Source organism: Delphinus delphis, chromosome 3 (assembly GCF_949987515.2).
Source record: "Delphinus delphis chromosome 3, mDelDel1.2, whole genome shotgun sequence".
Classification (NCBI taxonomy): domain Eukaryota; kingdom Metazoa; phylum Chordata; class Mammalia; order Artiodactyla; family Delphinidae; genus Delphinus; species Delphinus delphis.
Window position 1 is genome coordinate 97,274,652 of NC_082685.1, and position 27,465 is coordinate 97,302,116.

A 27,465-nucleotide genomic window follows, 5' to 3' on the forward strand; every position below is an offset into this window, starting at 1 on the left:
AAGTACAGTCCCTGCTGCCAAACACTGACATTAACATTTGAGGCACATGTTCTTAGACTAACAACTTCTTATATTTTACAATACAGCTTTGTTAGCCAGAGAACAGTTGAGGAATCAAAAGATCTGCTCCAAATTACAGTTGAAAAATGTAAACATTACCTAAGCAACTGATTTTTTGACATTAGGTGATTTAAACACAAACTGTCTAAATTTCTAAATTCAGATAGCCAATAAATGTAACAACCTTAAACAGCTGAGTAATGTTAATATCCATAGTGTGAATATTAACCTAAACTTGAATGTTCATTTCCTTTCTTACTAAAGGGAAGCAAAATATATGACCCCAAAATATGCCACTTTGGCGTGTGGAGTGTTTTGAGCCAAAGGCAATCAAGATCCAGCAGACTCAAGAGCAACTTTTACCTCTCCCTTAACTACCTAAAAATTTAAACACCGGGCCTGTACCAGGAAGGGAGCTATTACCAGAGAGAACTTTTACCTGAATGACTTATATGTATGGCAGGGCAAATGACTAAGTACCAAACTTCTGCTCTTCTTAGTGTCCTATGAATTACCCTTCTCCCCTTTGAAGCTCCAGGCCGTTATCCCATTCCTCGGCTCAGGATGGCCTATAAACCTCAACTGCCCACCTCGCCCTTGGGTCTCAGTCTTATGGAGCTCCCATATGTTTGTAGTTAAATTTGTTTCTTCTGCTAATCTGCCTTATGTTAATTTAATTAATAGATCTGCCAAAAGAACCTAGAAAGGTAAAGGAAAATTTTTACTCCCCTATATTACCAAAGATATCTCTATGGTCAAACAGATCAAGGTATTATATTTTTGTCTGTCTCTACCCATCTACCCCCTCCCTCTTTTGTTGTTTTTAATGAGGAATTGTAGCCATCAATCAGTTCAGTACTCTGCAAATGGCAGGTCATGACCCATCAATTGGTGAATACTAGTCCGCACTTTTGTTTCAGTTATGTATGGCTTTAGGATTTGGGTATTAAATGTGTTTGTTACTGTGAATCAAAGGATTTAAATTTTAAAGCAAGGGATTTAGACTAACTTCCTTATCTTACAGGAGGAAATGAGGACTAAGGAGGTGATTTAATTTGCCCAGATAACTCAGGAAACATGTGACTTGAACCAGAAGCTAGGTCTTAAGAATCGAAATTTAGGGTTATTTGTATCATGGTTCCAGGAAAAGGCTTCTTGTTTACAGTACTTACGGCACATAATTACTTTATTTTCCAGTGAGTTAATATGATAGTCCTTTTCTGTCACTTTCATTATTTCTTTGCTAAGATTTATTGAGAAGAGCTTTTCCCTGACTGTGGCCATTGAGTGTCAGGAAGGATGTACAGCTGCAGTTATTTTTTAGCCGTCAGCAGCTGTACCACATCATCGGAATTTACTGTTTATTTTCCCTATGCGAAACAGCTAATTTAACAGTTTAAATCTGGAGTTTACCTAATTTAAACTGAGCAGTGATGGGAGTTCTTTCTGAGGGGCATTATACTGGTAAAATCTTAATTTTTACTAATACCAGTGAATATTTTTCTGTACTTCATTGTTATGACATTGTTTATCCATTTTCCTTGCTTTTTAGAGTTTAGCTCACCAAATATTTTAATTTTCAAAATATAAGTTTTGTGTATAATCATGTGATAATTTATTCCTTTATGATTTTTTAAAAAATATATCATTCTTTATTTTTCTAGCAAATATTCATACTGAAGGGGAGCAGAATAGGCTGACCCCAAATCTGCCATTGTGGCATGTGGATTGTTTTGAGCTGAAGGTAATCAAGATTGAACAGACTCAAGAAAAACTTTTACCTCTCCCTTAACTACCTAAAAGTATTTAGATAGGGGGCCTATTCCAGGAAGGGAGCTACTACCAGAGATCACTTTTATCTAAATGACTTATCTGTATGGCAAGGCAAATGCTCTCCTTATCATCCTATGAATTACCCTCCTCCCCTTTGAAGCTCCAGGCCCCTATCCCATTCCTTAACTCGGGATGGCATATAAACTTCAACTGCCTGACTTGCCCTTGGGTCTCATTTTTATAGAGTTCCTATACAATGTACAAAATTAAATTTGTTTTTCTGTTGTTACTCTGTCTTCAATTTAATTATTAGACCAGCCAAAGAATCTAAAGGGAAGAAGGGAAAATTTTTCCACCTCTATAGTATCTGCCCTCAGAAGTGCCCTATGAGCAATTTAGCTTCTCTGTGGTCAGTTCAGTCCTCTGCTATTTAGAGATTTGACTGGGAAAGAGTTCGGGAGTGGGGCTGTTCGTAAATAGAATACTCCTTCTAGGCTCTGTTTCTCTGTTGCCTTATGTACCCTTTTATCATTGAGGCTCTCTGCGTTCATTCTTTTGATTAACTTCACCTAGTCATGATCTTTCTGTGGCTTTCTCATTTATCTGACTCAGCAGTTCTGAAACGTTTGGTTTCAGTAGTCCTTTACACTCTTAAAAATCACTGATGACCTGGGTGGGACTTCCCTGGTAGTACAGTGGTTAGGACTGTGCACTCCCAATGCAGGGGACCAGGTTCAGTCCCTGGTCAGGGAACTACACCCTGCATGCTGCAACTAAAGAGTCCACATTGCCACAACGAAGATCCCGAGTGCCACAAGTAAGACCCAGTGCAGCCAAATAAATAAATAATAAAAAGAAAAATTACTGATGACCTTGAAGAGTTTCTATGTATGTAATTATATCTATTAATATTTATTATATTATAAATTAATATTGAGTATTTTAAGAAATAATTCAGTAATAAAGCAATTACATGTTAACATAAATAGCATTAAAAATAACTATTTTTCAAAACAAAAATTATAGTGGAAGTGTGGCAGTCTGTTCAGTATCTGGCTTAATAGAATAGTACTGAATTCTCAGATCAGCTTCTGCATTCATTTCTTCTGATTTGTTGTTTTGGTTGAAGTAAGTGAACAAAATCTAACCTAATACAGACCTATGGTTGGAAAAGAAAGGAGTATTTAGGGCTTCCCTAGTGGCACAGTGGTCAAAAATCTGCCTGCCAATGCAGGGGACACGGGTTCGAGCCCTGGTCTGGGAAGATCCCACATGCTGCAGAGCAACTAAGCCCATGTACAACAACTACTGAGCCTGTGCTCTAGAGCCCACAAGCCACAACTACTGAGCCTGCGTGCCACAACTACTGAAGCCCACACGCATAGAGCCCATGCTCTGCAACAAGAGAAGCCACCGCAATGAAAAGCCCGCGGACCTCAACGAAGAGTAGCCCCTGCTCACCGCAACTAGAGAAAGCCCGCACACAGCAATGAAGACCCAACACAGCCAAAAATAAATAAATAAAAAATAAATTAAAAAAAAAAAGGAAGCAGTATTTAATGGCCTTCTGAGATAATTGTGAATATTTTTTTTTGCTCTTATACCAAAACTTAACAAGTGGTAGTTTCTTAAGTTTAACTGCAACGTGGAATCCGCAATCACATCAATGAACTTTTGTATTTTTCCTTTAAAGTCCCTTGGTCTATCTTTCACTTTTTTTTTTTTTAACATCTTTATTGGAGTATAATTGCTTTACAATGGTGTGTCAGTTTCTGCTTTATAACAAAGTGAATCAGTTATACATATACATATATCTCCATATATCTTCCCTCTTGCGTCTCCCTCCCTCCCACCCTCCCTATCCCACCCCGCTAGGTAGTCATAAAGCACCGAGCTGATTGATCTCCCTGTGCTATGAGGCTGCTTCCCACTAGCTATCTATTTTACATTTCGTAGTGTCCATGCCACTATATATGTCCATGCCACTCTCTCACTTTGTCCCAGCTTACCCTTCCCCCTCCCTGTGTCCTCAATTCCATTCTGTAGTAGGTCTGTGTCTTTATTCCCCTCTTGCCCCTAGGTTCTTCATGACCATTTTTTTCTTTTCTTTTTTTTTTTAGATTCCGTATATATGTGTTAGCATACGGTATTTGTTTTTATCCTTCTGACTTACTTCACTCTGTATGACAGACTCTAGGTCCATCCACCTCAATACAAATAACTCAATTTTGTTCCTTTTCATGGCTGAGTAATATTCCATTGTATATATGTGCCACATCTTCTTTATCCATTCATCTGTCGATGGACACTTAGGTTGCTTCCATGTCCTGGCTATTGTAAATAGAGCTTTAATGAACATTTTGGTACATGACTCTTTTTGAATTACGGTTTTCTCAGGGTATATGCCCAGTAGTGGGATTGCTGGGTCATATGGTAGTTCTATTTTTCCTTTTTTAAAGGAACCTCCAAAATGTTCTCCATAGTGGCTGTATCAATTTACATTCCCACCAACAGGGCAAGAGGATTCCCTTTTCTCCACACCCTCTCCAGCATTTATTATTTGTAGGTATTTTCATGATGGCCATTCTGACCGCTGTGAGATGATATCTTATTGTAGTTTTGATTTCCATTTCTAATGATTAATGATGTTGAGCATTCTTTCATGTGTTTGTTGGCAATCTGCATATCTTCTTTGGAGAAATGTCTATTTAGGTCTTCTGCCCATTTTTGGATTGGGTTGTTTGTTTTTTTTTTGATATTGAACTGCATGAGCTGCTTGTAAATTTTGGAGATTAATCCTTTGTCAGTTGCTTCATTTGCAAATATTTTCTGCCATTCTGAGGGTTGTCTTTTGGTCTTGTTTATGGTTTCCTTTGCTGTGCAAAAGCTTTGAAGTTTCATTAGGTCCCATTTGTTTATTTTTGTTTTTATTTCCATTTCTCTAGGAAGTGGGTCAAAAAGGATCTTGCTGTGATTTATGTCATAGAGTGTTCTGCCTATGTTTTCCTCTAAGAGTTTGATAGTGTCTGGCCTTACATTTAGGTCTTGAATCCATTTTATGGTTATGTTTGTCTATGGTGTTAGAGAATGTCCTAATTTCATTCTTTTACATGTAGCTGTCCAGTTTTCCCAGAACCACTTATTGAAGAGGCTGTCTTTTCTCCATTGTATATTCTTGCCTCCTTTATCAAAGATAAGGTGACCATATGTGTGTGGGTTTATCTCTAGGCTTTCTATCCTGTTCCATTGATCTATATTTCTGTTTTTGTGCCAGTACATTAGTGTCTTGATTACTGTAGCTTAGTAGTATAGTCTGAAGTCAGGGAGTCTGATTCCTCCAGCTCCTTTTTTTTCCCTCAAGACTGCTTTGGCTATTTGGGGTCTTTTGTGTTTCCATACAAATTGGGAAATTATCTCTTCTACTTCTGTGAAAAATGCCAGTGGTAGTTTGATAGAGATTGCATTGAATCTGTAGATTGCTTTGAGTAGTATAGTGATTTTCACAATGTTGATTCTTCCAATCCAAGAACATTGTATATCTCTCCATCTATTTGTATCATCTTTAATTTACTTAATCAGTGTCTTATAACTTTCTGCATACAGGTCTTTTGTCTCCTTAGGTAGGTTTGTTCCTAGGTATTTTATTCTTTTTGTTGCAGTGGTAAATGGGAGACTTTTCTTAATTTCACTTTCAGATTTTTCATCGTTAGTGTATAGGAATGCCAGAGATTTCTGTGCATTAATTTTGTATCCTGCTACTTTACCAAATTCATTGATTAGCTCTAGTAGTTTTCTGGTAGCTTCTTTAGGATTCTCTATGTATAGTATCATGTCATCTGCAAACAGTGACAGCTTTACTTCTTTTCTGATTTGGATTCCTTTTATTTCTTTTTCTTCTCTGATTGCTGTGGCTAAAACTTCTAAAACTATGTTGAATAATAGTGGTGAGAGTGGACAACCTTGTCTTGTTCCCGATCTTAGAGGTAATGGTTTCAGTTTTTTACCATTGAGAATGATGTTGGCTGTGGGTTTGTCATATATGGCCTTTGTCATGTTTAGGTAAGATCCCTCTATGCCTACTTTCTGGGGGGGGGGGGGGGTTATCATAAACAGGTGTAGAATTTTCTCAGAAGCTTTCTCTGCACCTATTGAGATGATCATATGGTTTTTCTCCTTCAATTTGTTAATATGGTGTATCACATTGATTGATTTGCATATATTGAAGAATCCTTGCATTCCTGGGATAAACCCCACTTGATCATGGTGTATGATCCTTTTAATGTGCTGTTGGATTCTGTTTGCTAGTGTTTTGTTGAGGATTTTTACGTCTATGTTCATCAGTGATATTGGCCTATAGTTTTCTTTCTTTGTGACATCTTTGTCTGGTTTTGGTATCAGGGTGATGATGGCCTCGTAGAATGAGTTTGGGAGTGTTCCCCTCTCTGCTATATTTTGGAAGAGTTTGAGAAGGATGGGTGTTAGCTCTTCTCTAAATGTTTGATAGAATTCGCCTGTGAAGCCATCTGGTCCTGGGCTTTTGTTTGTTGGAAGATTTTTAATAACAGTGTCAATTTCAGTGCTTGTGATTGGTCTGTTCATATTTTCTATTTCTTCCTGGTTCAGTCTTGGGAGGTTGTGCATTTCTAAGAATTTGTCCATTTCTTCCAGGTTGTCCATTTTATTGGCATGTAGTTGCTTGTAGTAATCTCTCTTGATTCTTTGTATTTCTGCAGTGTCCGTTGTTACTTCTTTTTCATTTCTAATTCTACTGATTTGATTCTTCTCCCTTTTTTTCTTTATGAGTCTGGCTAATGTTTTACCACTTTTGTTTATCTTCTCAAAGAAGCAGCTTTTAGTTTTATTGATCTTTGCTAATGTTTCCTTCATTTCTTTTTCATTTATTTCTTATCTGATCTTTATGATTTCTTTCCTTCTGCTAACTTTGGGGTGTTTTTTTTTTTTTTTTGTTATTCTTTCTCTAATTGGTTTAGGTGTAAGGTTAGGTTGTTTATTTGAGACATTTCTTGTTTCTGAAGGTAGAATTGTATTGCTATAAACTTCCCTCTTAGAACTGCTTTTGCTGCATCCCATAGGTTTTGGGTCATTGTGTTTTCATTGTCAGTTGTCTCTAGGTATTTCTTGATTTCCTCTTTGATTTCTTCAATGATCTCTTGGTTATTAAGTAGTGTATTGTTTAGCCTCCATGTGATTGTATTTTTTACAGATTTTTTCCTGTAATTGATATGTAGTCTCATAGCATTGTGATCAGAAAAGATATTTGATATGGTTTCAATTTTCTTAAATTTACCAAGGCTTGATTTGTGACAGAAGATATGATCCATCCTGGAGAATGTTCCATGAGCACTTGAGAAGAAAGTGTATTCTGTTGTTTTTTGATGGAATGTCCTATAAATATCAATTAAGTCCATCTTGTTTAATGTATCATTTAAAGCTTGTGTTTCCTTATTTATATTCATTTTGGATGATCTGTCCATTGGTGAAAGTGGGGTGTTAAAGTCCCCTACTAAGATTGTGTTACTGTTGTTTCTGCCTTTTATGGCTGTTAGTTAGTATTTGCCTTATGTATTGAGGTGCTCCTATGTTGGGTTCAAAAATATATACAATTGTTACATCTTCTTCTGGGATTGATCCCCTGATCATTATGTAGTGTCCTTCTTTGTCTCTTGTAATACTCTTTGTTTTAAAGTCTATTTTGTCTGATATGAGAATTGCTACTCCAGCTTTCTTTTGATTTCCATTTGCATGGAATATCTTTTTCCATCCCCTCACTTTCAGTCCGTATGTGTCCCTAGGTCTGTAAACAGCATATATACGGGTCTTGTTTTTGTATCTGTTCAGCCAGTTTATGTCTTTTAGTTGGAGCATTTAAACCATTTACATTTAAGGTAATTATAGATATGTATGTTTCTGTAACCATTTTCTTAATTGTTTTGAGTTTATTATTGTAGGTCTTTTCCTTCTCCTGTGTTTCCTGCCTAGAGAAGTTCCTTTAGCATTTGTTGTAAAGATGATTTGTTGGTGCTGAATTCTCTTAGCTTTTGCTTGTCTGTGAAGCTTTTAATTTCTCTGTCGAATCTGAATGAGATCCTTGCTGGGTAGAGTAATCTTGGTTGTAGGTTTTTCTCCTTCATTACTTTAAATATGTCCTACCACTTCCTTCTGACTTGCAGTTTCTGCTGAAAGATCAGCTGTTAACTTTATGGGGATTCCCTTGTGTGTTATTTGTTGTTTTTCCCTTGCTGCTGTTAATATTTTTTCTTTGTAGTTCATTTTTGGTAGTTTGATTAATATGTGTCTTGTCGTGTTTCTCCTTGGATTTATCCTGTATGGGACTCTCTGAGCTTCCTGAACTTGATTAACTATTTCCTTTCCCATATTAAGGAAGTTTTCAACTATAATCTCTTCAAATATTTTCTCAGTCCCTTTCTCTCTCTTCTTCTTCTTCTGGGACCCCTATAATTCGAATGTTGGTGCATTTAATGTTGTCCCAGAGGTCTCTGATACTGTCCTCAATTCTTTTCATCCTTTTTTCTTTATTCTGCTCTGTGGCGGTTATTTCCACTATTTTATCTTCCAGGTCACTTATCCGTTCTTCTTCCTTAGTTATTCTGCTATTGATTTCTTCTAGAGAATTTTTAATTTCATTTATTGTGTTGTTCATCACTGTTTGCTCTTTAGTTCTTCTAGGTCCTTGTTAAACTTTTCTTATATTTTCTCCATTCTCTTTCCAAGATTTTGGATCATCTCTACTATCATTTTTGCGAGTTGTTTTTCAAATAGACTGCCTATTTCCTCTTCATTTGTTAGTTCTGGTGGGTTTTTACCTTGCTCCTTCATCTTCTGTGTGTTTCTCTGTCTTCTTTTTTTGCTTGGCTTACTGTGTTTGGGGTCTCCTTTTCGCAGCCTGCAGGTTTGTAGTTCCCGTTGTTTTTGGTGTCTGCTCCCAGTGGCTAAGGTTGGTTCCGTGGGTTGTGTACGCTTCCTGGTGGACCAGACTAGGGCCTGTGTTCTGGTGGATGAGGCTGCATCTTGTCTTTCTGGTGGGCAGGTGCACGTCTGGTGGTGTGTCTGTGACCTTATTATGATTTTAGGCAGCCTCTCTGCTAATGGGTGGGGTTGTGTTCCTGTGTTGCTAGTTGTTTGGCATAGGATATCCAACACTGTAGCTTGCTGGTCATTCAGTGGAGCTGGATCTTGGCATTTAGATTTAGATCTCTGGGAGATTTTCACCATTTGATATTATGTGGAGCTGGGAGGTCTCTTGTGGACCAATGTCCTGAACTTGGCTCTCCTACCTCAGAGGCACAGCCCTGACACCTGGCTGGAGCACCAAGAGCTTGTCATCCACACGGCTTAGAGTAAAAGGGAGAAAAAAAGAAGGAAAGAAAGGAAAATAAAATAAAGTTATTAAAATAAAAAAATACTATTAAAAAAATTTTTAAAGTAATAAAAAAAAAGGAAAGAGAAGAGAGCAACCATACCTAAAAACAAATCCACCAATGATAACAAGTGCTAAAAACTCTACTAAAAAGAAAAAAAACACCGGACAGACAGAACCCTAGGACAAATGGTAAAAGCGAAGCTATACAGACAAAATCACACACAGAAGCATACACATACACACTCAGAAAGAGAGAAAGGAAAAAAAAAAAAAATATATATATATATATATATATATATATATCGTTGCTCCCAAAGTCCACCTCCTCAGTTTGGGATGATTTGTTGTTTATTCAGGTATTCCAGAGGTGCAGGGTACATCACGTTGATTTTGGAGATTTAATCCGCTGCTCCTGAGGCTGCTGGGAGAGATTTCCCTTTCTCTTCTTTTGTTCGCACAGCTCCCGGGGTTCAGCTTTGGATTTGGCCCCGCCTCTGCATGTAGGTCGTCTGAGGGCATCTGTTCTTCGCCCAGACAGGATGGGGTTAAAGGAGCAGCTGATTAGGGGGCTCTGGCTCACTCAGGCGGGGCGGGAGGGAGGGGTACGGAATGCTGGACCAGCCTGCAGTGGCAGAGGCCGGCATGACGTTGCAACAGCCTGAGGCGTGCCGTGTGTTCTGGGGAAGTTGTCCCTGGATCACAGGACCCTGGCAGTGGCGGGCTGCACAGGCTCCCCGGAGGAGAGGTGTGGATAGTGACCTGTGCTTGCACACAGGCTTCTTGGTGGCTGCAGTAGCAGCCTTAGCATCTCATGCCCTTCTCTGGTGTCCGCGCTGATAGCTGCGGCTTGCGCCCGTCTCTGGAGCACCTTTAAGCAGCACTCTTAATCCCCTCTCCTGGCGCACCAGGAAACAAAGAGGGAAGAAAAAGTCTCTTGCCTCTTCTGTAGGTCCAGACTTTTCCCCGGACTCCCTCCCGGCTAGCTGTGGTGCACTAACCCCCTGCAGGCTGTGTTCAGGCTACCAACCCCAGTCCTCTCCCGGCGCTCCGACTGAAGCCCCAGCCTCAACTCCCAGCCCCGCCCGCCCCGGCGGGTGAGCAGACAAGCCTCTCGGGCTGGTGAGTGCCGGTCGGCCCTGATCCTCTGTGTGGGAGTCTCTCCGCTTTGCCCTCCGCACCCCTGTTGCTGCGCTCTCCTCCGTGGCTCCCAAGCTCCCCACTTCTCCACCCACAGTCTCCGCCCACGAAGCGGCTTCCTAGTGTGTGGAAACCTTCCCTCCTTCACAGCTCCCTCCCATTGGTGCAGGTCCCGTCCCTATTCTTTTGTCTCTGTTTTTTCTTTTTTCTTTTGCCCTACCCAGGTACGTGGGGAGTTTCTTTTGCTTGTCGGGACGTCTGAGGTCTTCTGCCAGCGTTCAGTAGGTGTTTTGTAGGAGCTGTTCCACATGTAGCCGTATTCCTGATGTATTTGTGGGGAGGAAGGTCATCTCCACGTCTTACTGTTCCACCATCTTGAAGCCTGCCCCGCATCGTGCACTTTGAATGAATCTTTTACAAACACATGCTTTTGTTACATAATGCATTGGCCATATGAAAATATTGATTCACTGATGTATGCTTGACTTCCAAATCTTAATATACTTCATTATACAATATCAAAAAATCCCATTTGTTAATATCACCAGTAATTTCCTCAGGAAAATCTTAAAATATTGCAAAATTGTCCGTCTGCAAGTATATGAATTTTCCAAGGTATTTGTTTTTGCTTTAAAAGCTCTAATTTTATCATTGGCAACAAATACTGTCTAATATTTTCCTTGAAATGAGAGCTCAATTTGATTAATTTTGAGAAAATGTGTGGTGTATTCAAAGGTTGAGTTAATAAAATTACTAATTTTTAGTGCCTCATCAAGGACATTATTAAGTGAACCTGCCACTATTTTTTATTTTAACTGTGTGATGGTGAAAAATGTGACTACAGGGGTAGGCAGGAGAATGGCCCCCAGAAACGCCTACATCATAATCCCTAGAACCTGTGACTATGTTATGTTATATAGCAAAGGGGACTTAAATTTGCTAGTCAGTTTACTTTAAAATATTCAGATTATCCTGGATTATATGAATGGATGCAGTGTAATTACAGTGTTTCTCCAAAGTGGAAGAAGGAGTCAGAAGAGTAATTCAGAGTGATGAGATATGAAAAGGACTCACATAGCTAGCTAGAAAATGGGGGAAGTGGGCCACCAGCCAAGGAATGAGAGCAGCCTCTAGAAGCTAAAAAATGCAAGGAAACAACGGATTGTCTTCAGAGCCTCCAGAAAGGAATGCAACTGCTGAGCCTTTGGTTTTAGCCTAGTGAGACCCTGAAATGGTCTTTAACCAGGAGAACTGTAAGATAATACATTTTTGCGGCTTTATGACAATAAATTTGTGGCAACTTATTACAGTAGCAATAGAAAACTAGTAAAATTAACACAGTTTGGGGATTATAATTTGTGCTAGGGCATTGTTGCTTTTGCATTTAGTACAAATGTCGACCTATTGAAATGGCTTGTAATGTCTTATTACTATGAAAATAGTTTTTACCTTGTGAACCTTCTGTAAGAATGTTGGGTCTCCACCAGGGATCTGTGTACCATACTTTGGAATCTCTTATTTAATTTTTTCTTTTGTATTTCCTGTGTGTTAACTACTAGGCTAGGTACTAGGATGCAAAAATAAAGGAAGCACAGTTTCTCTCTTAAGAAGATTATAGTCTAGTGGTTGAGAGAGGTAAGCAAATCAGTGATTGCGGGTAGCACAGAATGACAGTTGCTCTAACTGATACACTCGAGTGAGGGAAAGAGACCTAGTCCTAGTCTCAAATGCTTCAGTGTAGTGGGAGAGATCACAAAAACAATTACAAAATGCAAAATGCAAATGAAATACCCCACTGAGAGGGGTGGGGGAGGGAGACCTTTACAATCCCACTAACAATGTGAGATGGTTTCAGTTTTTCCACATCCTCCCCAAAACATGTTAGTGTCTGTCTTTTGATTATAGCCATTCTAGTGAGTTGTGAAGTGGTATCTTACGTGGTCTCAATTTGTATTTATCTGATAATTAATGATGCTTAACATCATTTCATGTACTTATTGGCCATTTGTCTATCTCCTTTGGACATATGTCTATTCAAATCTTTTGTTATTTTTTAAAACAATTTATTTATTTATTATTTATTTATTTAGCTGTGTGGGGTCTTTGTTGAGGCATGTGGGATTTTTCATTATGGTGCTTGTTGCGGTAGGCAGGCTCTTCCTTGCGGTGTGCGGGCTTCTCTCTAGTTGTAGAGTGCGGATTTTCTCCTGTCTAGTTGTGACGTCGGCTCCAGAGAGCGTGGGCTCTGTAGTTTGCGGCCTATGGACTCTCTAGTTGAGGCACATGAGCTCAGTAGTTCTGGTGCATGGGCTTTGTTGCCCCGCGGCATGTGGGATCTTAGTTCCCTGACCAGGTATCACGCTCACGTCCCCTGCATTGGAAGGCAGATTCTTTACCACTGGACCATCAGGGAAGTACCCCTTTGTCATTTTTAAATTGAATTACTTGTCATTTTATTGTTGAGCTGTAATAGTTCTGTATAGATTTTGGGATACTATCTCCTTATCAGATATTTGATTTGCAAATATTTTCTCCCACTCAGTAGGTTGTTTTTTCACTTTATTGATGTCATCTTTTGAAGCACAAATGTTCTTGATTTTACACCTGTGATTTCCTCTAAAAATTGTATGTATTTTATCACTTGTGTTTAGGTCATTGATCGATTTTGAGTTAATTTTTGTATGTCTTTAGATGAAGGAGTTCGACTTCATTCTTTTGCATGTTGATATTCAGTTGTCTCAGCAACTTTGCTTGAAAAGACAATCTTTCCCTATTGAATTTTCTTGAATCCCTTACCAAAAATCAATTGAACATTGTATGGGTTTATTTTTGGACTCTCCATTCTATTCCATTGATTACATGTCTATCTTTATGCCTATCCTATCACACAGTCTTGATTACTGCAGCTCTGTAGTAAGTTTTGAAAAGTAGGAAATGTGAGTTCTCTAACTCCATTCTTCTTTTTCAAGATTTTTTTGACTATCTCTTGCATTTCCATATAAATTTTAAGATCATTTTGTTAATAGGCAGCTGAGTTTTTGATAGAGATTACATTGAATCTGTATATTAATTTGAGAAGTATTGCCATTTTAACAATATTAAATCTTTCAGTCCATAACCAATGGACTTTTCATATATTTAGATCTTTCAGTGGATAGGTCTTGCACTTGTTTTGTTAAATGTTTTCCTAAATATTTTATTCTATTTGATGCTATTGTAAATGGAATTTCTTTCCTAATTTCATTTTAAAATTGTTAATTGCTAGCATATTAAATATAATTTGTTTCTGTTTATTAATCTTATTTTCTGCAAACTTTGTTGAATGTATTTATTAGCTCCAATAGTTTGAGTTTTTGGGTTGTTTTAGAATTCCTTAGGACTTTCTACATACAAGATCATGTCATCGATAAGAAGAGACAGTTTTACTTCTTCTTTTCCAGTCTGGAATAGTTTTACTTCTTCCTTTCCAGTCTGGATGCCTTGTATTTACTTTTCTTGCCTAATTGTCCTGGCTAGAATTTCCAGTACAGTATTGAACAGAAGGGTTAAAAACGGACACACTTGTCTTGTTCCTGATCTTAAGGGCAAAGCTTTCTGTCTTTCACCATTAAGTATGAAGTTAGTTGTGGGTTTTTTGTAAATGTCTTTTCTCAAGTTGATGAAATCCCCTTCTACTCCTGGTTTGTTGAGTTTTTTTAATCATGCAAGGGTGTTGGATTTTCACACATTCTTCTCTGCATCTATTTAGATCATCACATAGTTTTTGTCCTATATTCTATTAACGAGGTATATTACATTGGTTCATTTTCCTGTGTTGATTCAATCTTACATTCCTGGGATAAATGCCACTTAATCATGGTGTAAAATGCTTTTTATATGTTGCTGGATTCAATTTGTTAATAGTTTGTTGAGTATTTTGGCCTATATATTCATAAGGAATATTGGTGTATAGTTTTCTTTTCTTGTAATGTTTTTGTCTGGTTTTAGTATCAAGGTAATACTGGCCTTAGAGAATGAGTTGAGAAGTGTTCCCTCTGCTTCTGTTTTTGGGAGAGTTTGTGAAGGATTGGTGTTAATTTCTGGTAGAATTCACCAATGAAACCGTCTGATCTGGCTTTGTCTTTGTGAAAAAGTTTTTGATCATTAATTCAATCTGCTTTTTTGTTATAGGTCTTTTCATATTTTTTAGTCTCCAGTCATTTCAGTACTTTGTGTCTTTTTGGGAATTTGTCTATTTCATCTAGTTTATAAAATTTAATGATGTACAACTGTATATTGTATCCCCTTCTAATCTCTTTATTTCTGTAAGGTCAGTAATAGCGTTCCTCCTTTCATTCCTAATTTTTGCAATTTCAATCTTACCTCTCTTTTCTGTGTGTGTGTGCGTGTGCGCAATGTTTTCTTCCTTCTGCTTGCTTTAGGTTTAGCTTGCTCTTCTTTTTCTAGTTTCTTAAGGTTGATGGTTATGGTATTGATTTTAGATCTTTCTTTTTTAATATAGGCATTTAGTCTACAGTTTTATTTTCTTCTGGTGTGTTTGTTTGGCTTTGTTTTCAGGGTAATACTGTCATCATAGAATGAGTTAGGAAGGTTTTTTTCCTCTGTTTTCTAAAAGAGTTTGTGAAATGTTGGTATTATTATTTTTTTTATTTTATAGAATTCACCAGTGAAGACCTTGGGTCTTTGAAGACCTTGGGAAGATTTTGAATTACTAATTCAACTTCTTTATTGTTTTAGATCTGTTCATTTTTTACAGTTTTTCTTGATTTGGTTTTGGTCATTTATGTCTTTCTAAAAATGTGTCCATTTCATCTGTGTGTCTACTTTTTGGCATAAAGTCCTTCATTGTGTTGTCTTATAATCTTTTCGATTTCTGTATGACCAGTAGTGATATATTTTTCATTCATTATTTTGGTAATTTATGCCCTTTTTCTTTTTCTTTTGATCGTCTAGCTAAGCGTGTGCAATTTTGTTAATATTTTCAAAAACCAACTTTTGTTTTTATTGTCTATTGCTTTTCTCTTTTCTGTATCATTTATTTCTGCTGTAATCCTTTATGTTGCCTTTCATCTCCTTGCTTTGCATGTGGTTTGCTCTTCTTTTTCTAGTGTCCTAAGATTGAATCTTGAGGTACTTATTCTACACCTTTCTTCTTTTTTGATATGTGTTTAAAGCTATAGATTTCCTTCTATAGCTTTTTATGTATGCCATAAAATGTGACAAATTGTGTTTCACTATCATTCAGTAAAAAATATTTTCTAATATCCCAGGTGATTCCTTTTGTGACTTGTTGTTATTTAAAAGTATGTTCTTTAACTTCCAAATATTGGGAATTTTCCAAAATTTTGTAATGCTATTGATTTCTGATTTAATTTTGTTGTACTTACAGAACGTGATCTTATTACTTCCTATGATCTCATTACTTTTAAATTTATTGAGACTTGTTTTATGACCTAGAATATGATCTATTTTTGAAAAAATTTTTTGGCATTTGAAAAAAAAAAGTATATTCTCCCATCATTGCGAGGAGTAGTCTGTATATGGGAGTTAGGTTGAATAGGTTGACAGCATTCAGATCTTCTGTACTCTTGCTGATTTTCTGTTTAATTGCATCAATTATTGAGTGCAGAGGATTGAAATATCTAATTATAATTCTCAAATAGTCAATTTCTTCTTTGAATTCTGTCAATTTTTCCTCTGTTGACTTTGAGGCCTTGTTTTAGGTGCATATATATTTGTAAATATTACAGCGTTTTGATGTATTGACCCTTTTATATCTGTTTTTCTCAAATACTATTTCTTTTTTTTAAAAAAATTAATTTATTTTGGCTACACTGTATCTTAGTTGTGGCATGCTGGATCTTTAATTGCGTCATGCGAACTTCTTAGTTGTGGCACGCAAAATTCTTAGTTGCAGCATGCAGATTCTAAGTTGCGGCATGCATGCGGGATCTAGTTCCCCGACCAGGGATGGAGCTGGGGCCTCCTGCATTGGGAGCACAAAGTCTTACCCACTGGACCACCAGAGAAGTCCCCTCAAGTACTATTTCTTTCTTCCTTTTTTTCTGTTAGTTTCTGCTTTATAACAAAGTGAATCAGTTATACATATACATATGTTCCCATATCACTTCCCGCTTGCGTCTCCCTCCCTCCCACCCTCCCTATCGCAGCCCTCTAGGTAGTCACAAAGCACCGAGCTGATCTCCCTGTGTTATGCAGCTGCTTCTGACTAGTTATCTATTTTACGTTTGGTAGTATATATATGTCCATGCAACTCTCTTTGTCCCAGCTTACACTTCCCCCTCCCCATATCCTCAGGTCCATTCTCCAGTAGGTCTGTGTCTTTATTCCTGTCTTACCCCTAGGTTCTTCATGACATTTTTTTTTCTTAGATTCCATATATATGTGTTAGTATACGGTATTTGTCTTTCTGACTTACTTAAAGCTGTATGACAGACTCTAGGTCCATCCACCTCACTACAGATAACTCAATTTTGTTTCCTTTTATGGCTGAGTAATATTCCATTGTATATATGTGCCACATCTTCTTTATCCATTCATCCGATGATGAAGACTTAGGTTGTTTCCATCTCCTGGCTATTGTAAATAGAGCTGCAATGAACATTTTGGTACATGACTCTTTTTGAACTATGGTTTTCTCAGGGTATATGCCCAGTAATGGGATTGCTGGGTCATATGGTAGTTCTATTTGTAGTTTTTTAAGGAACCTCCATACTGTTCTCCATAGTGGCTGTACCAATTCACATTCCCACCAGCAGTGCAAGAGGGTTCCCTTTTCTCCACACCCTCTCCAGCATTTATTGTTTCTAGAGTTTTTGATGATGGCCATTCTGACCTGTGTGAGATGATATCTCATTGTAGCTTTGATTTGCATTTCTCTAATGATTAATGATGTTGAGCATTCCTTCATGTGTTTGTTGGCAGTCTGTATGTCTTCTTTGGAAAATGTCTATTTAGGTCTTCTGCCCATTTTTGAATTGGATTGTTTGTTTTTTTTGTTATTGAGCTGCATGAGCTGCTTGTAAATTTTGGAGATTAATCCTTTGTCAGTTGCTTGATTTGCAAATATTTTCTCCCATTCTGAGGACTGTCTTTTTGTCTTGTTTATGGGTTCCTTTGCTGTGCAAAAGCTTTGAAGTTTCATTGGGTCCCATTTGTTTATTTTTATTTCTATTTCTCTAGGAGGTGGGTCAAAAAAGGATCTTGCTGTGATTTATGTCATAGAGTGTTCTGCCTATGTTTTCCTCTAAGAGTTTGATAGTTTCTGGCCTTACATTTAGGTCTTTAATCCATTTTGAGCTTATTTTTGTGTATGGTGTTAGGGAGTGTTCTAATCTCATCCTTTTACATGTACCTTTCCAGTTTTCCCAACACCACTTATTGAAGAGGCTGTCCTTTCTCCGCTGTACGTTCCTGCCTCCTTTATCAAAGATAAGGTGACCATATGTGCGTGGGTTTATTTCTGGGCTTTCTATCCTGTTCCATTGATCTATATTTCTGTTTTTGTGCCAGTACCCTACTGTCTTCATTACTGTAGCTTTGTAGTATAGTCTGAAGTCAGGGAGCCTGATTCCTCCAGCTCTGTTTTTCATTCTTGAAATTGCTTTGGCTATTTGGGGTCTTTTGTGTTTCCATACAAATTGTGAAATTTTTTGTTCTAATTCTGTGAAAAATGCCAGTGGTAGTTTGATAGGGATTGCGTTGAATCTGTAGATTGCTTTGGGTAGTAGAGTCATTTTCACAATGTTGATTCTTCCAATCCAAGAACATGGTATATCTCTCCATCTATTTGTATCATCTTTAATTTCTTTCATCAGTGTCTTATAATTTTCTGCATACAGGTCTTTTGTCTCCTTAGGTAGGTTTATTCCTAGATATGTTATTCTTTTTGTTGCAGTGGTAAATGGGAGTGTTTTCTTGATTTCACATTCAGATTTTTCATCCTTAGTGTATAGGAATGCCAGAGATTTCTGTGCATTAATTTTGTATCCTGCTACTTTACCAAATTCATTGATTAGCTCTAGTAGTTTTCTGGTAGCTTCTTTAGGATTCTCTATGTATAGTATCATGTCATCTGCAAACAGTGACAGCTTTACTTCTCCTTTTCCGATTTGGATTCCTTTCATTTCCTTTTCTTCTCTGATTGCTGTGGCTAAAACTTCCAAAACTGTTGAATAAGAGTGGTGAGAGTGGGCAACCTTGTCTTGTTCCTGATCTTAGTGGAAATGCTTTCAGTTTTTCACCATTGAGCACGATGTTGGCTGTGGGTTTGTCATATATGGCCTTTATTATGTTAAGGAAAGTTCCCTCTATGCCTACTTTCTGGAGGGTTTTTATCATAAATTGGTGTTGAACTTTGTCGAAAGCTTTCTCTGCATCTATTGAGATGACCATATGTTTTTTCTCCTTCAATTTGTTAGTATGGTGTATCACATTGATTGGTTTGCGTATATTGAAGAATCCTTGCATTCTTGGAATTAACCACACTTTATCATGGTGTATGATCCTCTTAATATGCTGTTGGATTCTGTTTGCTAATATTTTGTTGAGGATTTTTGCATCTATGTTCCTCAGTGATATTGGCCTGTAGTTTTCTTTCTTTGTGGCATCCTTGTCTGGTTTTGGTATCAGGGTGATGGTGGCCTCGTAGAATGAGTTTGGGAGTGTTCCTCCCTCTGCTACATTTTGGAAGAGTTTGAGAAGGATAGGTGTTAGCTCTTCTCTAAATGTTTGATAGAATTCACCTGTGAAGCCATCTGGTCCTGGGCTTTTGTTTGTTGGAAGATTTTTAATCACAATTTCAATTTCAGTGCTTGTGATCGGTCTGTTCATATTTTCTTTTTCTTCCTGATTCAGTCTTAGCAGGTTGTGCATTTCTAAGAATTTGTCCATTTCTTCCAGGTTGTCCATTTTATTGGCATAGATTTGGTTGTAGTAATCTCTCATGATCTTTTGTATTTCTGCAGTGTCAGTTGTTACTTTTCCTTTTTCATTTTTAATTCTATTGATTTGAGTCCTCTCCCTTTTTTTCTTGATGAGTCTGGCTAATGGTTTTTCAATTTTGTTTATCCTTTCACAGAACCAGCTTTTAGTTTTATTGATCTTTGCTAATGTTTCCTTCATTTCTTTTTCATTTATTTCTTATCTGATCTTTATGATTTCTTTCCTTCTGCTAACTTTGGGGTTTTTTTGTTCTTCTTTCTCTAATTGATTTAGGTGCAAAGTTAGGTTGTTCATTCAAGATGTTTCCTGTTTCTTAAGGTAGGATTATATTGCTATAAACTTCCCTCTTAGAACTGCTTTTGCTGCATCCCATAGGTTTTGCGTTGTCGTGTCTCCATTGTCATTTGTTTCTAGGTATTTTTTGATTTCCTCTTTGATTTCTTCAGTGATCACTTCGTTATTAAGTAGTGTATTGTTTAGCCTCCATGTGTTTGTATTTTTTACAGATCGTTTCCTGTAATTGATATCTAGTCTCATAGCATTGTGGTCGGAAAAGATACTTGATACAATTTCAATTTTCTTAAATTTACCCAGGCTTGATTTGTGATCCAGGATATGATGTATCCGGAGAATGTTCCATGAGCATTTGAGAAAAATGTGTATTCTGTTGTTTTTGGATAGAATGTCCTATAAATATCAATTAAGTCCATCTTGTTTAATGTATCGTTTAAAGTTTGTGTTTCTTTATTTATTTTCATTTTGGATCATCTGTCCATTGGTGAAAGTGGGGTGTTAAAGTCCCCTACTATGAATGTCTTCCTCTCTATTTCCCCTTTTATGGCTTTTAGTATTTGCCTTCTGTATTGAGGTGCTCCTATGTTGGGTTCAGAAATATATACAATTGTTACATCTTCTTCTGGGATTGATCCCCTAATCATTATGTAGTGTCCTTCTTTGTCTCTTGTAATACTCTTTGTTTTAAAGTCTATTTTGTCTGATATGAGAATTGCTACTCCAGCTTTCTTTTGGTTTCCATTTGCATGGAATATCTTTTTCCATCCCCTGACTTTCAGTCTGTATGTGTTCCTAGATCTGAAGTGGGTCTCTTGTGGACAACATATAAATGTGTCTTGTTTTTGTATCCATTCAGCCAGTCTTTGTCTTTTGGTTGGAGCATTTAATCCATTTACATTTAAGGTAATTATCGATATATATGTTCTCGTTGCCATTTTGTTAATTGTTTTGGATCTGTTTTTGTAGTTCTTTTTCTTCCCTTCCTCTAGTTTTCTGCATTTGTGTTCTCTGTTCCACAGGCTGCAGGATTGTAGTTCCTCTTTCGTCTGGTGTCTGCTCCCTGGTGGGTGAGGTTGGTCGAGGTGCTTGTGCAGGCTTCCTGGTGGGCGGGACTGGTACCTGCCCACTGGTGGATGGAGCTGGGTCTTTACCTCTGAAGGCCAGGGCCATGTCAAGGGGTGTGTTTAGAGGCAGCTGTGGGCTCAGGATGACTTTAGGCACCCTGTCTGCTGATGGGTGAGTCTGTGTTCCCACATTGTTGGCTGTTTGGCTGGAGGCATCCCAGCACTGGAGCCTGCAGGCTGTTGGATGAGGCCAGGTCTCAGTGCCAAAGTGGCAATGTCCAGGAGTGCACATGCTAAATATTCCCTGGGGCCTCTACTATCAGTGTCCTTATCTCCACAGTGAGCCACAGCCGACCCCCACCTCCCCAGGAGACCCTCCAAGACCTGCAGGTAGGTCTGACCCTGGCTCCTATGGAGTCACTGCTTTGCCCTGGGTTCCAGAGCACATGAAACTTTGTGTGTGCCCACCATGAGCGGAGTCTCTGTTTACCCCAGTCCTATGGAGCTACTGCACTCAAGGCCCACTGTCCTTCAATACCAAATGCTCTGGGGGCTCTTCGTCCTGATGCCAGACCCCCAGGCTGGGAAGCCTGGTGTGGGGCTCAGAACTCTCACTCCTGTGGGAGAACCTCTGTGATATGTGATATAATTATTTTGCAGTTTGTGGCTTGCCTACCCAGTGGGTATGGGATTTGATTATATGATGAAAGTGCCCCTGCTACTGTCTCGTTGTGGCTTCTTCTTTGTCTTTGGATTATCTTTTTTGGTATGTTCCAGTCTTTTTTTCAGTGGTTGTTTAACAGTTAGTTTTGATTTTGGTGTTTGCATATGAGGAGGTGAGCTCAAGTCCTTCGACTCCACCATGTTTTCCTAATCCCCTCCCTCCCATCTCTTTTGATCCTTAATTTTCTAGATAGTTATTTCGTATCTTCAAACACACCACTTTTCCCATTTACTTTTTTTTTTTTTTACTCACAGTCAGATAGTTAACTACGGAGAAGGAAAAAAAAAAGAAGTTGCTGTACAAAAAGGTAGGGGAGGGAGATGCAGTGTTTCTTGGGCAGTCAATTGTTTGCATACTTTAGCTTCACTTCTTACTCCACACTTCTGCCAATGATATAGGACATTCTTTAATTGCAGTCTCTGCACACATTCTAGAGTTTTGCTTTTTCCAATCTGTTTTTACCATGAAAGCTCTTTCATCTGTCTTACATTGTACAAATTTGTAGTGATGCCTCTCTCAGTCTCTTCATTTTTGTGAGTTTACATCCTGTTCCCTCACCCCAACACACACCTTTTTTATCTTTTTAAGGGAATCTCTAGAGGAGAAGGGGGGGAAATACATGCTTATTGATTTTCCTAACCAAAAATTTTGTGCACATATTGTTAAACAGTTGCAATGTAATGTGTATGTGTGTGCTTGGGTCCTGTTTTCATCTGTCCTTTTCAGCATTTTCTGCATTGCTATATTTCTTCATGATTATTATTTTAGTGGATTTTGAACCCATTTTTAAAGAATAGTTTGTTGTATTTTTATTATTATTACTGCAATCGTTATTATTATTTTAGTTACTGCATCTTTCTCTTTCTTTACCCCATTCTCCATCCCACCATCAAGCACATTTACCTTTCCTCAGGTAACCAATATTAACAACATTGACAGTTTGTGGAACAGTAAGTCTTAATGTTTTCTTGTGGTCGAACTAATTGGCTGAAAGCTATCAAGAAGCACAATTCACCCTACAGGCTGACAATGTTATCAAGAAAGCAATTTCAATTATTTTTGGGTTTTCCATGAAATCTTGTGATTTCAGCTATGTAGTGTAGGTAATATGTTGTATCTCTGTAATGGCTCCCTAGTGTGGGCATCTCCACTTAGTTCTTAGACCGAACTGAACCATGTCTCTTATTACAATTCCTCTGTTTACTGTTTTGCTCAAATTTAGTTCCTAGACTGGCCAAGTTGTCCATGAGGGTTTTTGTCTGTTTCTGATGAAGTATCAACTGGAAGTCAGCTTGGGACAATGGATGTTAGTAACATTTAAGCACTTGTATATCAGACACCAGAGAAAGTCAAGAAGTATGAGAACAATCAATAAATATCAAGAGAAGCATCTGGAACCTTCTTCATATTAGTTTTCTAGTTGACCTAAGCCTAATGAAGAGATCATTTTGGCAGATCACAGATTATAAAATAGATTTTTCTATTAAGTAATATACTTATCATTTGACTTCTTTTCTTTTTCTTTTAGTAAGGCAAGATAAAGAAATAAGTATAGATTTTAGAATGAAGAAGTAAAACTCATTATGTATGTATGATGTAAAACCACAGAAAAAATAATAAGAGTTTAGAAAATATCCTGGATAAATACATCAATATACAAAAATTATACAAATACATACATATATAAACAAAACAAGATAAAGCCCTTGCAAAGAGATATTATTTATACTAACATTTAAAATATGAAGTTCCTGGGAGTACATCTGACATAACAAGACATGTGCAAAACTCCCATGGGGAAAATAGTAAAGCATTATTTTGTGACAATAAGACCTTAATAAATGGAATGATATACAATACACATGGCTTGGGAAACTCAAGATTTTACAGATGCCCAATTTGATCAATCAAATTCCTAACTGTCCATTTTGTTAGGGAGGAGAGAATACTTGACAAAAGATTTTAAAATTATATAGAAAGACAAAGGGCCAAAAACTAAGAATAACAACAGTGTATTTTGGTGCAGGGAAAGTCAAATAGATTGGTGGAATCTTACTACTGAATGTTTAGACCACAGACCCACCTCTTTGGTGACTTGACTTGGGAGGTTGTTAGAAACACAGAATCTCAGATCCCAACCCCAGATCAACTGAATCAGAATTTACTTTAATAAGATAACCTGGAAGAGTGGGGAAATATTTTTTTTAATTAAAACAAAATTAAAAAAAAAATATTTTGTCCATGCCACGCGGCATGTAGGATCTTAGTTCCCCAACCAGGGATTGAACTCGAGCCCCCTGCATTGAAAGCATGGAGTCTTAACCACTAGACCACCAGGGAAACCCCAAAGATGGTTTTAGTAAACAGTTCTGGGGCAACTGGTAATTAAACAAGAAAAACATAATTGTATTGAAAGGTATTGCTTATTTCATATGGTGCAACCATCCCTTACTCTCTGTGATCTACGTTTCTTTAGGAACATTTGAAAAATCAATGAAAATAAAAGGGATGTTTTGAATATCGTTTTCCTAGGTGCATCCGTCATCCATTTGCCTGTAATCTATGAATCATCTTGCTGATAAGGTTTTCTTAGGTATCCCAACTTCAGGATGTCTTTATGTGTTTCTAGCATCTCTTGGATCAAGTCTGTATATTATAACAATGATAGTACTGTCACTGCCAATGTAGATGACTAATGTTGTGACTATGCCCCCTCCATGTGGCAGTGATAAAGCTGTATCTAATTATTTTATAGGTGTGCTTTGTATATTTTGTGGAAAAAAAACTGCTGAAGATACTAGAGAAAGGGCAGCTCTTCTACTGACAACTCATAAGGAAATAATTTACCACCTACTTAGGATTAGAAGACAAGCTCATTCTTATAGTCTTCTGAAACAAAATTAGGTAAGAAATGTTTTTTGTCATATTTTAAATGATTTGTACTCTGCCTCCCCAGTTTGCTTGAAAGCTTCTATAATTCTATTCCTTTGGCCTCTAAGAGAAATGCAGTTAGCATTTTCCTTTAGGAAGGTAGTGTGCCAGCCAGCTGTCAGCCTTATGATGTGCCTGATCTCCGATGTCAGGGGAAGCACAATTCAATTTTAAACTAAGTCTTCTGCACAATAGTGCAGCAGGGCTGCCAGCATCTCTCTTTATGTTCCTTTCTTTCAAATTCTCCCTTCTACTCAAACAGTATAGCTTTATTTTTAAATCCTTTGTGTAAGATGAAACCACCACTAACTGACTTTACTTGTCTTTAGTTAAAAATCAATGAATTGACTGAAATAATCTGTATTTCAGCTACCCTTTCTCATTTCTAGAAAATAAAATACCACTGCTTGTTTAACTTATGACTTGTCTAAACATGTTGAAAGCATTGACTATGAGGCATAACACTCAGACGCTGAAAGGGAACTGTGACAAGTTCAGTCAAAAGGGAAAAGAGGAATAATTTATAAAAGGTGTTGCAGATAATGATGCCAGCCAGTTATTTTAAAATGCATCCATCTCACCTTTTAATGAATTAGATTTGTCAACAGGAAATGTTTTATGCACCACTTCTAATAAAAGTGGCATGCAGTGCTTTGAGGTTGGCTTCTTCAAAGCTAGAGTATCTTCAATTCAAAGGTATTTTTTAAATAATAGATATTAAAAAGTATATTTAAATAATATTAAGGTTGTGACACAAACACCAAATGACAAAATTCAGGAGTTTCAAAGCAGAGGCTGACATGCCTTCACTATTTCACATAGTAACTGTTTTTTAAATTAGGAGTGTAACAGACTGATTTGGGGATTGTGTGTCAGTTTAACTTTAGATTCTCTTGTTGTTTTGATTGGTGTCACAACCTTAATGTCAGCTTTTCAAATAGGTTTCCACATTTCCTTTGGTTTGAGGTCATTAAAAAATGCATATGATGAATCTAAGAGGCATAAATAGGTCACACTGAAGTGGAATTCCTTGCTTCTCTGGTATTGAGAGACAGCTAATACCTGCCTTATAAGTGGAAAAAGTTAGCTCATGCATTTTGGTAAATTTCTGTTTTTCAGGAATTTGATTCAGACCATTGTAAACCCAAATAACAAAACATGATGTTGGTATAATTGTTTCCTTGTTCCTCTAATCCAAACCATCCAATCTTGTTGGTTGTCATCTCTAGATGTTAAGAATCACAATTCCAACAATTTTTTTTTCACTAAAAGTACAAGTTAAACCTGGTAATTATTTCAATAGAAGAATCCTTATTCAGTATAATTAAGTATAGGTAACCCTGCCTTAAATTTTTCCATATGCCAGTCCTTTATAGAAGCACTTTTAATTAGATCTTTTTGGGAGTAAAATCTTATTTTTTAAAGTAACACTTGTTATACAAAGCAAAATGTAGAGTAAAATCTGATATGTTGTGCTAAATATTAAAAAAAATTCTAGTACCACACTGGACATTAAAGGAGGAGCCTGGAGCCTTCCTTACCCCATTCTGCAAGGAAAGAGAGAAAGGGAGAGAGGAGGGAAATAATAATCTCCCTACCCAAATTCCACCCTTTTCCTTGATTCTCATCTTTCATGCTCTCACAGCGCAGGTCATATGTTGAATATAGTTTTAATTTAGAAAAATAAACATATCAGAATCTGTCCCACAATTGTCTTTTTCATCACCTGTGTTTGAGAAATAAACGGTGAAAAGAGAGGCAAATTATTTACTGATCTTTTCTTGCTGACTCATAAAGATACTGGCCAACCTAAAACACTTCATAGTTCTCATCTCCTCCTTGATTGAACCTGCAGGTTTTATCATTCTTGGTTTTTATCAATGACTGGGGGGGACATTAATCTTTCTTTCCTAGTTGTACTCCATTCACTGCCTTCTATCTCTTTAATTTTCAAGCAGTGTTGAATTTGAGAAATTTCTAACAGTTTTCATTTCTGGTTCTGACTTTACTTTTCTTTCCCACTGAACTCTCCCATATCACATCACTGTTAAATCATCACAATTCTGACAAGTAATATTCTTTCTAAGCCCCAGTCCTCAATAGCAAGAGGTAATTATGCTGCATTGTACAGTGGTTTGAAAATGTATACAGTTGTCTGTGAAGGTTTTGACCAACTCATCCAAATTCATCTAAACTATGCTAATGCCCTTTTTTGAACAAATGTTTTAGATCATTATTATTGTTCATCTAATACTAGTTCTGATTTCTATTTGGTAAAACTGAATTTTTAAAACAAAAATGCCTGTTTCTAAATTCAGAGAAAGCTATTCAAATAAATGAGTTGGAACTCAGTATACACCTGCAATATAAAAAAGTTTTCTGGCATAGAAACAAAATAATCTCTTTAAATAGTATAGACCAAAGCCAGCTTTATACAAATTCATTTAGAGTAGTTTCAGATTTATGTAATTAATAAAGTTGGATAGTGGGTCTAACTTATATATTAAATGTCCTTCAGTGTACAGTGATGTTCTAGTGACTGGCTGGAAAAAAATGATAGAATTTTATTTAGTGTTTCTGCTATGTCAGTCAATTCTATAAATGGCTTTCTAATGGGATACAATATATGCTTTTAATAGTTTTCTATAAGATTAAGAGATAATATTTATTGCGTGCTTTCTATGTTCCAGCGAATATGTTCTAAGTAGTATCATAGAATATGTTCTATGTTCTAAGTAGTAGCCATGGATTATCTCATGTAATCCTCATAACAACACTTTAATCTCACTATTTTACAGATATGGTAGAGGCACACAAGAAGGTTATAAAACCAGTAAGTAATGGAGCTAGGACTCCAACACTAGCACTGTTACTCCAGATCTCATACTCTAAGCCCCCACTACTCAAAATGTGGCCCCAAGCCAGCAGTATCACCATTACCTGGGAACTTGTTAGAAATGCAGACTCTTAGGCTCCACCCCAGTATCATATTATCATGTATAATGTGAACAGGGATCCACTATAGACCCAAGTTATCTTGAAATCACTTGTATAAAGAACAGAAAAAGAAAAAATCCCAGACCATAAACAGCAAGTCTTTCTCTCTACTGGGCAGC

General features: G+C 37.2%; 1 protein-coding gene across 1 annotated transcript in view; it reads left to right on the top strand.

The window, feature by feature from the left end:
* The window catches only part of KIAA0825 (KIAA0825 ortholog), a 401,025-nt gene that overhangs the window by 6,390 nt on the left and 367,170 nt on the right, over positions 1-27,465 (top strand). Inside the window, exon 2 of the mRNA XM_060009154.1 lies at positions 24,174-24,322. The gene's annotated coding sequence lies outside the window, so the exon portion shown is untranslated. The remainder of the gene's footprint in view (positions 1-24,173; positions 24,323-27,465) is intronic.